The sequence below is a fragment of the Parasteatoda tepidariorum genome, chromosome 5 (genome assembly GCF_043381705.1).
Source record: "Parasteatoda tepidariorum isolate YZ-2023 chromosome 5, CAS_Ptep_4.0, whole genome shotgun sequence".
In the NCBI taxonomy this organism is placed as follows: Eukaryota; Metazoa; Arthropoda; class Arachnida; order Araneae; family Theridiidae; genus Parasteatoda; species Parasteatoda tepidariorum.
In genome coordinates this window covers 44,835,848-44,850,037 of record NC_092208.1, presented here as the reverse complement: position 1 = coordinate 44,850,037, position 14,190 = coordinate 44,835,848, and the positions used below count along the sequence as shown (strand labels likewise).

The 14,190-nt window shown below is 31.1% G+C and overlaps 1 protein-coding gene across 11 annotated transcripts in view; it reads left to right on the top strand.

The window, feature by feature from the left end:
• The window catches only part of LOC107454046 (rho guanine nucleotide exchange factor 18), a 254,780-nt gene that overhangs the window by 98,961 nt on the left and 141,629 nt on the right, over window positions 1-14,190 (top strand). The window lies entirely within an intron of this gene.

Below are 14,190 nucleotides of genomic sequence, written 5' to 3'. Positions count from 1 at the left end.
ACGAGAATGATTGTTTTCGAATTTTCCGCTATGAAATCTAATTGATCATCGTTTGTAACAATTAAGATTGTCAATTAAGTTAGGCTATTTGAATGATCAGAAGAATTTAATTTCGCAATAAAACAATTTAATTGAAATATCAGTGAGTGAAAGAAATTCCATCCCTCGTATTGCCTTAGTCATCTATTTTCCAATTATTAGTTTGATGACATTACCTAAATTTGATGTCTGGCAATCAGTGATTAATAAAATCAGGTGGATTGAGTATTCAGCAGAATTATTTTGAAATCTTGAGTAAAAAGAATTGATTTGAATTTAATTGAAATATCAGTGTATGAGAAAAATGTATTAAATGCTTTGTCTTATTTTTCAACTACATATTAATTACGGTTGTATTTAAATTACATTACTTTAATTAAGTGTCTAGAATTGAATGATTAATAAAATTAAGATTAAATAATTCGTTGAATTTAATTCTATATCTTGAGTAGAAAGAAAATTGAGCTCTAATCTTTGCCAATTCGAACAAACACTGGTGCAAATGTAATACCAAATAACTATTTTATTCATCATTTTTTGTGTAAAGTTCTGCTAATCTATAAGCTCTAATTAATAACAGTGGTTTTTAATTATTTGTAATACTAAAGATTGTCAATTAAATTATGCTATTTGAATAATTAGAAGAATTTAATTCAATAAAATAATTTAATTGAAATATAAGTTCATGAGACAAATTCATCATTAGACATTAGAGTGTTTGGGATCACATGTGTGACTTCCTGAAGGTTTCTACCAGTTCCTTTTATTTATTCATTATCGCAAGGTTATTGTTGTCCAAATTTTTGAATGCAACAGTTATTCGTATAAAAATAATTTGTAACTTTATGAAACATTTCCCTTTTTACAAGAATGATTGTTTTCAAAATTTTCCTAGTCACCTGAACTTTGCTCCTGCCAATTAGAATGCAAGAAGATTGAAGCTCCACTGAGTTTGTGATCAAAAATGTTTGTGATATGGTTATCTTCTAGTGCTTAACCTCGGCTTTAGCAAAGCGCTACCAAATTTTTCGTCTCATACATTGGGAGTAATGCTTTATCTTATAAAAATATTACGGAATCAAATTTGAAAATAAGACTTGTTACACTATAACTCTTTATAAATTTATGAAATCTTATCTACCTGTCAGTTCATCTTCCGGGTGATCTAAACCTCTGGCATTCACCATACTAAAATGAGGGGAAGATTTGCATTCTCTTATTAAATTGATTTGTACTAACAAATCAACTAATCATACCTAATTGCAACAGGAAAAAATTAAGAATCTAGAGAGGTTTATTGTGTGGTATGTTATAGAAATGTATAATCCGGATGCTTGTCTTGGAGTTTTGCCTTCAAATAAGCATGGGTTCCTCAGAATGCCCCAGTGATTTTTTCTCCTTTTATTCTGCATTGCAGAATGGTTCAATGTGGAATGATGCAATGAATAAAAAGGCCATTTTTAATAATAATTAAATTTGATAATGTGAACAATAAGAACAAACAAAGCGATGGTGTGATATTTGTTAGGCTTCCTAATAAACCTTCCATTCTTAACGGCTGCCTGCTACAGAAACACAAGCGATTTTTAATCATAAATATTATGCGCGATTGCAGTGCCCTCGGTTGGTCTGGCAGAAAACTTTCATTTTGTTTTTACCTCCAATCTTTTTCTCTCTCATCAGATTCACTTTGCCATCGTTTGATTTCGTTACTTTGAGTTCGCAATGCCGGTTATATTTGGCGCAGTATAGCCGCATCAGACTCCTCTGCTATTTTAACATCTTCTGTAAAAATTGATTAAAAACAATATTGCTTTGGAGTCCAATTAGTAAAATGATTAAAGAACTATATAGTCTACCAAGTGCCAAAATTTTGAAGATACAGTTTTACCCAATAATTTATTTTAATATTTGTATTTTTACTTATAGTTATTATCCATCAGTAAAATTGCATGCAGAATATTAGGTATCATATTTCATTGATAGTTTGAAAAGAAGAAAAATGAAAGAGTGGATAATAACGGAATTCTCCATTTATTCTATGAGATTAAAGAAAAATATTGCTGATTGTTAACATTCCAAATTTTTATGTTAAAATAATAAAAAATTAAGCTTCGTTCTTTTATTAAAAATGTAGAAAGAACTAATTTCTTTTACGTGACTGCATTTGTATGTATGCATTCGAAGAATTCAGATTAATTTTGTCATTAAAATTAAAATTCTTTGTTCATAGTTAATATAAAATGTATTTATTAGGTATTTGCATTTCTTAAATTTTCTTCCATCTCCATTCATTTTATTTCCACCCGTCTTTGTACTAAATCTCTGATAAACTCTGCATTAAAAAAAATATTCTAGAAACTTTCTCAGAATTTTTTTTCCCAAAGTAGTTTTAATTGGATAGAATTTATTTTTACAAATGATATGTAATTATTGCTTGAATTATTCGATTTTTAGATAAATAAAATAAATTTAAGGTTTAAGTGAGTATTGTTTTAATTAGAACAGTCTTTTGAGTATATTGGTCATTTAATTAAGTTTTATTGAGTTAAGGATTGATATGCCTTTATTTAGATAATCAATTACTTTTCCAATTGAAAATTACTTATCACACTTAATAATTTAATTTATTATTTCGTTATCCTCGTTATTCTAGTATGGGTTTATAGGTGCAATTCAAATGTTTGTTTTTGTTAGTTGATAATTTATTTAACTTTTAATACTTATAATAAAATTATGAAAACAATAAGATATAACACTGTAAAATTTTATTTTGATTATTATATACTTAATCTGATAAACCTACCTGAAGGCATCTTCCTTAAAGTAGAAGGTTCATTTTGCATTAATTCGTGTATGGATGAAATAAAATTTCGCAAGCTTTTAAAGGTCTGTTCTCAAAAACATGATAACTTCATCAATTTTCATCCAATTCTCTTCAAAATATCACAAAAATCGCCCAAATATTCAAAATATCACAAAAATCGCCCAAATATTCAAAATATCGCCTGTATGTAACTTAATATAGTTTGCGGTGTATATAGAATTTATTTTACTGCTTTGCTTAATTCATTAAATTTTGAATCCTAATTTTTAAGGTTATATTGTTCAATATTCTACTGAAGCAAATCAGATCTTCATGGGAACTAATCAGATGTAGTTATTTCATTTCTCAAAAAGAAAGTCTAAAGGAAGGTTTTTATTTTATGTTATGACTGTCATACTGAAATCTCACTCGAATACGAAAAATCATAGCTCGATTTGTAGGAAATTTCGATAGTTTCGATAGTTTTCGATAGTTCGATAGAAATTTCGATAACAAGATTTAGAAACTTTTACCCGGATCACAATTGGTATCCCCGCATGCGTCCTGGAGGAGCCCTTGGCCATCAGGGTACACGTGCCGACCAAACCGCTACCTGTAGATTTGTCAGTGGGCATACTAAGAGCCTCACTTTCAGTGGACAAATTAAACTTTTTCCAACTTGTAAAAAGTGCAACTCCAGCGGGGCTAGTCCTCACCATCTACTGGATTGCCTGGATTTCACCATGGAAGAGGTTCTTGAGAGACCTCCTTTTCCTCGATTTTTTTAAGACTCACGGCCTCATGGATCTGGTTTAGTTCCGCTATCCCTGCTGGGATTGGAAACTTTTAAACATTACTTGCCATGAATACATTTTTTTTAAGAAGAGCACGTAAGCACGTCAACTTCTATCACTTCTGGGTGTTGCCATCTGCAATTCTAAAATTCACGAAGAAAAACGCGTTTTTTTTTCTTTTTTTTTTGCATTACTACCGCAGTAGTTTCCTTTCGTGAAAAAGTATAGAAAGATAAAAGTTATAACTTCCCTATTATTGACATCTATTAAAATCTCAAGGAAAAACTAAAATATAAATAACTTCATGCTAAAAATATTCATTACGGAAACTAATTGAACTTTATCAATAGAAAGGGCAGAAAAAATGCCTCCTTTTTAACTTTTTTATAAAGAAATTCATGCGTTAAATATTAATTTCTCTAGTGGTTAGAGTCTTAATTAAACTTTTTTCTTCCTTCGTGTTAAAAATATAATTTTGCTTGTTAATTGTTTCGCCCGAATTATAAATTTAACACCTTTCGTTTTCTTTTATTACTTTAATTTTTTATATTTCTCTCAACAGAAAAGTTTTAATATTCTGAGATATCAGAACAAATAAGGAAAGTAGTATACTTCACCCTGATTAATTTATTTTCTCTCGAGTAATGTATTGATTTAACTAAATTATAATACTCCTTCAATTTTTGTCTTGTATCGCACTTATCGAGCACATGAATCATTATTTATCTTGTCTATTTTTCTGATAACTTTACTTAAGAGAGGCACTTAGGCAGGCTATCTTATAATATGCAAGTTTATACGGGCGCTTGTTTTTTTTTTTTTTTTTTTTTTTTTTTTTTATGTAAAACTTTTTAGTATCTCCTGTTCGTGTCATGGCTAGATGCGCATTATTGATGTCAATGAGTTCTTTAACTTAACATATAACGTTATTTTTTTATATTAATTTTTTTTATTTTTTTTTAAAGTTTTATTTCATTTTAATAATTTTCTTCTCCTCTTTTCATTATTCTGTAATTTTTTCCATGTTTTCTCTATATTTTGAACTTATTTTATGAGTTTTATATGCTTGCAGCTTATGCGTAGTAAATATTTCTTAATTTTTTTCTTTTTATCCTTTTTGTTTATCCTTTTTATCCATTTTTGTATTTATGTATTTATTTATTGCGCTATATATATCAGTGTTTTCATCTCAGAAAAAAAATGGGTGAGAATTTCTCACCCTTTCTCAAAAACAGGGTGAGATTTCAAAAAGTTAAGTGAGATTTCAAAAATTTAAAAAAAAAAAACGTGAAGAGACTTGAAAAAAAAATAAAATTTCTTTAATTATGATGCATTTTTAACATCTTCTAATTTTTAAAGCATTGAATATTTTTGCTGCATCATCCTATGGAAAATGTTCTACATCTACTTTTTCATCAGCTATTCTCATTAGGTTGCTCAAATGCGTATTTGTTTCGTTTTGATCGCTTCTACCCACATTTGTTTCATTTTCATTTGTCCGTTTCGGAGTAGAAGATATTGGCTTTACAAGGTATTTGTCCATCTTACATTAACGAGCAAAAACTTTTAACGTCTTACATGAAGAAACCTTACCTACGGTAAACACGTGGTTGCAGAGAAATGCGTTCTGAAAGAGGTTCCATGGTTCTGAAGGATGGTGTTCTGTTGTTCTTAAAGGTTCTGAACAATACTGGTAAATAGGGAAGCTAGATAATGGGGCAGATGTTGAAAATAATAAAAGATCCAGGAAGAAAAGTGAAACGGATTTTATTCTAAATGGCGCAAATGAGAAATTTTTTTCAAAATGCGAGAAATTCGCGAATTTTGAAATTGGTTTATAGAATGCGCGAATTTCTCGCGGTAATCATTTTTTAATGCGAGAATATAAAAAAATATGCGAGATTCTCGCGTTCTCGCGCTGTAGTGAAAACACTGTATATATATATATATAAACCCATGTTATCTAATCGTACGTTATCTCACTTCCTAAGTCAATATCTGCTGATCCTTGAAAATTGCCTATACCGATAATGTTAAATTATACCGCGTTTTATGTTACCCTTTTTACCAACCTGGTGGCCGAGTTGTTAGCATACCTGACTGCGGAGCCGCTGGTCGCGGGTTCGAATCCTGCTCAGGGCATGGATGTTTCTTTCTCTCTGTGTTCTATGTCCTCTCTCCTTTGTGTGTGATTGTGAGAATGTGACCCGCCCTACAAACGGGATTGTGGTTGTGTGACGTGGGCGACGCTGCTCCACCGCCGTGGCTTCGCCACAGGTGTCCACTGGGTAACGAGAAGAGAGAAGCAATTCTGGCATTTCTGTGGCCAATGGGACAACCCCCAAATGCCCGCTATTTTGAAAGAAAGAAAAAAAAAGAAATTTACCCTTTTTTCTAACTAATTAAAAAAAAATGCTCCATTTCAGGCTTCTGCATATTATTCATCGTACTCTTAAGAACAGTACTTTTCTGAAAGTTCAATGCCAGTGCCATTACATGAAATTTCTTACGAGGTCTGAAGTCTAGAGTCCATACATACGCTTCAATTTTTTCTACGCTGTTAGTAGTTGATGACCTTCCAGTGAAATCATCATGGCTCTTCAAAACATATCTTCTGCCAAAGGTGGATGTGGCATTTCGATAAACCAAATAACATTTTTATCATGAGAAAAGTTTATATCGCAGCTTTCCGTGTTTCATTTTCACCCAAAACTTGAAGACAGTCATTTAGCTCTGTGGAGCATTTGGTACTTGTTCGAACGCGCACGTATATTTTCAATCTCTCCTTTACCAATTCCCACCAATCCAGTCACGCAGCGACGTGCTTCATGGTAAAATCATTGACATTACTTTTCGGACAAACCCTGTTCTTTACTCTAGCTCTAGAGTAAGAGAGTATGAACTTAAGTTATATCCATTGTTTCCTATTTGTTATTGTTATTATTTTGTTCCACGTTGCAATCGTTGCCACGATGAATGATTATTGTTTTAGCGAATGAATAAAATAACAAATCAAATCAATGTCCTGCGAATCAGTGAATCAGCAAATCAATAAAGCGGTGTACAACTGAATAAGTAAATCAAAGCAATAGATAGTCAGGGGTCTGTTTAGAAGAAATTTGGGTCCGTTAACGGACCCTTCACAAAATATCTTTTCATAAAAACGGACCCTTCACAAAAAGATTTTTCTTTTAATCGGACCCTTCACAAATTTGTTTATCTTCATTATCATTTCGTTAATCGAATAAACCCTTTCCAGGGCAGAAAACAAGAAAGATGGATAGATGGATGTAAACGAATTAAGTATTGTCTTCGGCAGACGATTCTTCCATTATTCGTCCGAAATTAATATTCCGCGTTCAGCAGTATAGGCTAAATACCAAATATTTGTATGTTGCATATCTAATTTAGAAGCAGGACTTGTTGTTTATTTTTTAAAATTTAATTTTTTTAATTATAATTTTACAGTGTTGAGCATAATCTTGTATGTCTTTACAATTTAAAAACTCCTTGAAAAAGTTTTTTTTTTTTTTTTGCAATAACGGACCTTATTTTCACAAATTCATAAAAGCAGACCCTGGTTGAAAGAATGTGAGTAATTTTTTCACAATTTCACGAAAAACGGACCTTTCACAAAATGTCTGGACAGACCCCTGATAGTAAGCAAATGAGAAAAAAAAAAGCAATTGAATAAGAGCCTAAAAACCTTTTATTCGTTGCGACCACAATCCATCTTATTTTTCATTATCTTTATTTTTTGACAGTTTGTACATTCTTTTACTGACTGGGTATTAAGAATGTTAACGTATGGAAGAACGCATAATGTATATTGCATGCTATTTTTGGAAACCCCGTTATAGAAGATTAATTGTTTTATTTAAACATGAATGTTTTAAAATCAATATATGAATAATGACGTATGGCAATCGCGTGTAAGAATCCGTGGTCCAACTTTACCCCAGGCGGGCGCGGTTTCTCGGAGAAGGTGGAGTCAATTAAACTGTCAGCGGCATCGGTTGTTGGCTTGAATACTTCCGGGTATTTTTACTTAAAAAAACTGCCTCTTTCTTTAAATATTCAAATGCCTTATTCGCCATCTTAGTATTTACTTACCGAGTTTATTTTAGTTACAGAATTGAAGTCACCGACCTTTTAGTGACTTAATATATATATATATATATATATATATAATGCCGATTGATTTATCTTATCCTTATTAGGAACCCTCTTTGAAAATTTGTTTAGATTTGTAAAGTTTTTGTTTAATACAATGAACGGCACATTAAACGTTCAGTTAAATAATTGAAACACTTTTTTAATGAAATCTGGAAGACATAATTTTTATTTTATTATCGTCGTTGAACAGCCGCCCGTACAGTGGTAGTGGTACCACTACCACTGTGCTGGGGGCGAAATTCGTGTCGACTAGCCATCACTGGTATTCGAACACGGCTTACCTTACTAGAAGGCGAACGCTCTATCTCCTGAGCCACAACGGCTCTAGAAGACATGAATGAACTTTCTAAGTTACGCTTTTTTATTGTAAGCTTACAAAAAAAAAATAGAAAGTAGTTTTTGAATCATAAATCTGTAGGTGCCGATTGCCTGTATGGTGGTCAGGGAGCTGACTGCATGTCAGGAAAGTCCCGGGTTCGAATCCCAAGCAAGGCGTGGACCAAATGACTGAATGTTCTTTCCTTCCTTTCTCTGTACCATCTGTCCTTCTTACTGTTGGAGCAACGTTTGCTTACCTAATATGAAGCCTCCTGAAAGTGTTTCCTACGAGTGACGAATATCAATACGGATATTGAAGGGGAAACAAAATCTGCAGGTATGGAAAATCACCAAAGAGCCAAGCAAAGAAATCTTCAAAACAAAACAAAAACTATTTTTCCCTCCTACCCTTAGATTTGCAATAAACAACTATTATGTTTTGCCAATAAGCTTTCAATAAATGATAATGTTTAACAAGCAATAAGAATGAATTAACAGTTCGGAAACAGGACTTAGTTGGCGAAAAATGGCTTACTACAAATTTATAAAATTTTAGTTCTATCAGCATTTGCGTGGTTTGTGAGGTCTGAAATGTTAAACAATTTTTGTTTTAAAATTTTTAAAACAAAAATCTTACAATGCTTAAAATTTAATAGCATTAATAATAGTATTGTTATCTTATAAGTTTGCAAATTTGTAGAACGTTGAGAAGTACCTAAAAAATTGATTAAAATATGAAAGAAACAAGTAGTTTTTTTAATTTTTTTAAATCATTTGCTTTCTTTTCGTTGCTTAATTTTAATCGCAATAAATTAAGATTATTATTGGGCTATGAGATACCACAATTAAAACAAAACATGTTTTTAAAGTGTATTTAATTTAACGCATTAATGCTTTACTCGTTTTTTCAGTGATCATTAGCATACTCGTGATAAATATCATTCACTCGATTGAAAAATTACTAAAGAAAAAAAAAAGCTTTATTTTAGTTATTTTGTTTCATTTGAAGAATTAGAAACGTTGTCAAGAGTCAAAAAATCTATTAAAATGTAAGACTATTTGAGATTTGAAAGAACGTAAAAGAAGGAAAAGAAAGAAGTATTCTTGACTTCTAATTATTGCTGCATTTGTTGAATGGAATAATATTTAGTTAACTCTTATTATTATTTACTCTTCTTATTTAAAAAAAGACTATTCTTATGAGTCAAACTTGATATAAAAACGGTTTTTATTTTGAACTAAGTTATTTGTGCTATCACTCATAAAACGGAATACTTCAAAAATAACTATAACTTTATTCATCAATTCTAAAAATTAACTCACGTGCTTGGTGCATTTTTCCAGACATTTAAAAAAATCCTAATCTCATATTAAGGTTCATTAATTGATTAAATTCCGTGAAATACCTAGTTTGTTCATAGTCTTCATTTCTACATAATCCTTCCAAAGTCTTCATCGTAATTTGCTTCAACCCTTTGCAACCTTAGAGGTTTTGTTTTGGATAATAATATTTGCATAAGAAAATGGCGATCGAAAATTTGATTTCATCCATCTTCTTAGAACTCGCCTCGAACTAATCTTTATCCCTCCAAGTTCTTGGAGCTCATTTTAATTAAAACTGTTATAGCCTGTTTGCCTTTATAAGTTATAAGTCTTTTTTATTGGTGGCCTAGATTTTAATTTCTAATCGGATTTATTTGATGGCTTGAATGTGCCTCAGACTTTTAATTGATGTATATTTTCGAGTGACCTTTGTTTCAGTTGTTATTGCAAGAATAAAACTGTTGTTTCTTTTACACGAAAGGTTCCTTTTTTTAACTCACCGCATACTTTGTTAGACAAAAACTTTTTCTAGGTCCCCTTAAAAAGTTTTTTTAACAAGGTTTTAAAAGTTTCTTACACTCATTTATTTTCGAAATGGCACATTTTTAATCATATCGTTCTGTTTAGTGTTCGTGATATATTGATCTATTAATTAGCGGACTGTTACAAACATAAACATTTATTTACAAACTTAATAACATAAAATTGACAAGATCATTTTGAGTAACAGGGGGATGCGCCCCCTGTTGAAAATTCCTACTGAACAGTGGGTTTATAACTGAACCTTTTAATTAGCAATTTTTTTTATAAAAGTAGGCCTTAAATAAAAAATAAAAATAACTATAAAAATATATTTTAACTTTAAAAAAAATAAAATTGTTAATTTTCAAGTGTACTCGTTATTTAAAGTAAGTTTTTTCTGTAAGTTCTTACACATCCTATAGAAAGACCCAACCCCCCCTTAGAAATCTACAAGAACAATATTAGCAAATAGTTTTTTGAACACATAAAATTCTTTATATAATATAATATATCTAATGTAAGCCGACCGGCTGTGTAGTAGGGAACTGCCCTTGCATCAGAAAGATTCTGGGTTCGAATTCCGGGCAAGGCGTGGATGTTCTTTCCTTCTTTGTACTATTTGTCCTTACTGTGGGAGCAACGTTAGCCCACCTAATATGGTGCCCCTGAAAGAGTGGCCAACAAATCTGCCCTTCAGATGCCTGTATGATGCCCAGGTGGGTCGTTCTAAAAGGTGGGCATTGGAAAAAAAATTCTTTCATTTTATAATTATTCTCTTATACAGTGGAACACCGATTTTACGTTTTTCGTTGGACTACAGTTAAAAAACGCAGTAAGTGAGGTAACGTAAAATGGGGGGTGGGGGTGTTTGTATATTTTTTCAAAAATTGACCTTTCCGAAATTAACTAAAAAAAATGCGTAATCCTTGAATGATTTGTTTTTAGATACAATTATAAAAATATTCCTCTAAATACTTAATGTTTGCAAATTTGATTTATATGGTTTGCATTCGCAAATGTTTCAGAGTTTTCATGCTTTCAAACCCTCGATCAGTTGGTATATCCTCCGACATTTTTTGCTCATCTTCATCGTTTACATCCCTATCACCAGGAGCAGGTGCAATTTCGCCCGAATTGCAAGATGTAATTCGGAAAGGCCCGAAGATGCAATTTTGTTCCGAAAAGCCGATGTTATCATTAGATATCGAGAAAAAATGAACCCCGTGGAGCTTTATTAAACCCATTTGCAATGCATTTTAGTCGACACTGTCCAACACTGTTGAAATCAAATTCAGAGCTTCCAGTCAGTTAATTTATTTTTGCTTTAGAAATATCTTGCAGGTCACCGGAATCAAGAAAAGGAAATGATTACCTAACTAATTGTTTAGTGTAACGTTCTTTAAATGATTGGATAATCCCAAGATTCAAAGGTTGAGATGGGCTGGAAAAAAATCCACTCTCAAATTTTACAATTTATTCTCCCGTACTTCCTATAACCATACTTTCCGTACTTAGTCCATCCCACCACCCTTCTTATTTTGACTCGAGGGGGAAATATCCTATTAAGACAAAAAGACAGCAAGATAGAATAGAAAGCAAGTCAAAAAAGCTACAAACAGCTAATGAACAAGTCTCTCTCACTCTATCTCTCTAAAAAAAAAAGAGAGAGGGAACAGAAAGCATAGGAAAAGTTTTTGTGAGTTTTATAAAATTATAATTTATTTGAGGGGTTATACAGCTATGGGCAACTAAAAATTATGGTGGGAGTTGGTAAGCAGCCCCTATATGTCTAAAAAAAAAAAAAGAAAGAAAAAACATTTAAACCTAAAAAAAACAAAACAATATATATAAAATAATACATAAATAAATACAAGAAAACACGAAGAAAGTTAAGAAAAACAATAAGATAGCACTCTGTTTTGCGGATATAATCGTGTGGGCTGAAGAAAAGATTATATCTTTTTTTTCCGGTTTTTTTTCTCCGGTTTTTTAATTAACATTTCACTTTTTTTTTTTTTTTTTTTTTTTTTTTTTTTTTTTTTTTTTTTAAATAAAATGTTGTTTGTTATTTTTTTACTTATTATTTCCCACCCCCTTTTTTTCATATGTCTATAATTTTTCTTTGTTTTATNATAAGATTTACCCAGTCAATGTAAAATTATATATATATTCGAAGAGGAGTATTTAATTTTCAATGTGACTGTAACTATCATGCAAAGCTATAAATTTTGTTAAAATATTTGAACTCTCCACAATTTAAATTTTCCATGAAAATTTTAGTACTTAAATGTAAAAAAGCTTTTTTAAACCTTGGTGAATACTTTTCCAAAGTAGGACTTCAACTTTTAGATCAATTTTTTTCGCTGCTTTTTCATATATATATTTTTATCCAAAATTTTTTTTTCTCGAATATCAACTGCAAATTCTTGGGAAAGGAAAAAAAGTATTTCCACGTTAAATGTTATTTCTCTCGTCACGAATAATTGTTTGCTTATGTTAAAAAGTAGAATTCTCGAGAAAATAACATCGAAATTAAACAGGCATTCATTTTGTGCTTTTGTATGTTTTTCATTCCCTTGTTTTTATTTAGTTATTTTCTGGAAAAAAGTTTTTTCATAATTTTGCTTCTAATTTAATTCATAGATTTCAAATACCATTGTGGGTATGCAAACTTAGCTTATGTTCACCATCGTCTATTTTCTTGTGGTTCAGTACCTATTTTTATTATACCTTTGGATTGTTTTTACTTTTAAAAACTTCTCTAACCCTTTGAGAAAACTATAAAATTCGGTTAGGGCCATCAGTTTATTTTCTTGCTTTATTATTTTACCATAGTCCGCTTTTCTTTTCCAAGAGAGGCGCCAACTTTATTTTGCCTAGGAGTGGTTTCGGCTGTATGTTTTACGGCTTACCGTTTCGAAGAGCTTTTAAACTTTTTTTTTTAAGCGGCGCCCTTAAGTGCGTATTTTTATGAAAGAGGGCAAAGTCTGGCTTTTTATTTATTCTTTTTCTTCTTCAGAAGTGTGTGTTTTTAGTTTACGGTACTTGGTAGGAGCAATGTTTTTTCTAGTTCAGGTGAAAAAAAAAATTTTTGTTGTTGTCAATTATTTAAAATGTTCTGTACTCAAGTTTTTGCCATATACATGAATGTTAGAAAGTTGATAGCCTCGCTTCTTTTTCGGTTTGGAAAAAAAAAATTACGTTTTATTATTTGAGGCGTTTTGTTAAGGAACCAGCTCAGTCCGCTTATTTTTTTAAACTTTCAATAACTTGATAAAGAAAGGAACTCAGTTTTTAGTTAGTTTTTATCAACTCGCTATCATGTACGCGGCAGTGAAATCTTACAATCGAAACGTCGATTACCTGGAGCTCTAAAATCGCTACTGGAGCCCCATATCTGATAGCAATGCAAGTTTCTATCCTAAGCGCTTATAAGCAAAATTTGTCTTCAAATCAAACGTATAAAACAAAACTCTGATCACTTTCTCTGTATCTAAAGTGCTTACATTTTCTCGCTGTTCGGTGCTAGATGAGAGCTTTCAATGATTTCCGGTCCTCTAGAAACAGAATTGATCGCCTTAGTATCGCTAAAAGAATTTAACGTCTATCTATATTTCGCTTCGTGCTTGTTTTGTTTGCTAGATAACAATGCAAATTACTACTGTTTCTGAAATTGTGCAAACCATATTCATCGTTGTCGAACTTATGACTAATATACTCCCTCTCAAAGAAAAAAAATTGAAAACATTAAAAACTGTATAACAAATCTTACCTCTGAGGGTACTTCGTGATATCCTTCTCCGAGTTGTTCATCTGTCCTTCTACTTGACAAGGGCTTATAAACTTAAATTAAGCACACATGCTTACAAATATATGTAATTTAATAAATAAATAAATAAAACTCTCTAGTTAGGACGAATTTGCAACTATAAACTTTTCATTAAAGCATAATGATAAAATTAAGCTTAATCTACATTTTTTAATTTCAAAAATTTGAATGTTGCATTTGAAAAAATTATGCAGTTTTGTAAATTTGTAAGCATTTTTAAAAAATCCAAGGATATGTGAACGAACTCGTAAAAATATGTCCTGACTAGTTAAATCTTTTAAAAATTGACTATATTTTCCAACAGTGACTATATTTTCTTAATTTCTACGCCTGCAAGTGATCAATTTATAAATGGAGAATTTAATATATATATATATATATAT